At 30.8% G+C, this 851-nt stretch overlaps 1 pseudogene; it reads left to right on the top strand.

Annotated features, from left to right (window-relative positions):
* The first annotated feature begins 230 nt into the window (after positions 1–230).
* LOC111735695 lies at positions 231–349 on the top strand (annotated as a pseudogene).
* Positions 350–851: the final 502 nt, after the last annotated feature.

Below are 851 nucleotides of genomic sequence, written 5' to 3'. Positions count from 1 at the left end.
TAGTTTTCTCCTGGGGAGATTACATAACCTTTGGTTAGGTTAAAGACACAAATAAAAAGCAAAGATTGTGATATTGACTTAAAAAGCATGATTCAATTAGATTTTCTCTAGAAAATTCTACTTTAAATATGAAAAACAGATGAATCAAAAAATAAAAGATACACTGAAACTTACTGGATTTAGTTCACCAACATTACCATAAAAAAAATAAATTAAAAAAAAAATTTTTAGTCTATGATCATGCAACCCTGAACAAGCCCAATCCCGTCTGATCTCGGAAGTTAAGCGAGTTTGGGCCTGGTTAGTAATTGGATGGGAGACCACCTAGGAAGACCAGGTACTGTAGGGGTAAAAAATAAAAAAAATAAGGAATTATAAGTTGACAAGGTCCTTGCAATCTGTGAGGAACCAAGGGTTGCCTCACCTAAAAAAAAATTTTTTTTAATACAATCCATAATAGATTATTTATGGATCAGCTATACTACTATCAGATAAAATAGGTATCAGAACAAGGTATTTATTATGGATTAAAAATAGCTGTTTTATAATGATAAAGAGGTCAGTATACCAAGAAGACATACTAATCTTAAATGTGTATGCACTTAATAACAGAAATCCAAAATAAATGAAGCAGAAAATTATAAGAGAAATACACAAGTTCACAATTATACTGGGAGATCTCAATACCTGTCTTTCGATAATTGATAGAACCAGTACATGAGAATCAGTAAAGATACAGAAGACTTGAACAGCATTATCAACCAACATGACATAATTGGCATTTATAGAACACTTTATCCAACATCATCAGTATACACGTTCTTTTCAAAATGCACATTTTTTTAGGTATA

The sequence above is a fragment of the Pteropus vampyrus genome, unplaced genomic scaffold (assembly GCF_000151845.1).
Source record: "Pteropus vampyrus isolate Shadow unplaced genomic scaffold, Pvam_2.0 Scaffold1000005485, whole genome shotgun sequence".
NCBI classification, from domain to species: Eukaryota; Metazoa; Chordata; class Mammalia; order Chiroptera; family Pteropodidae; genus Pteropus; species Pteropus vampyrus.
Note: the sequence above shows the minus strand (reverse complement) of the source record. Positions and strands in the feature narration are given on the sequence as shown.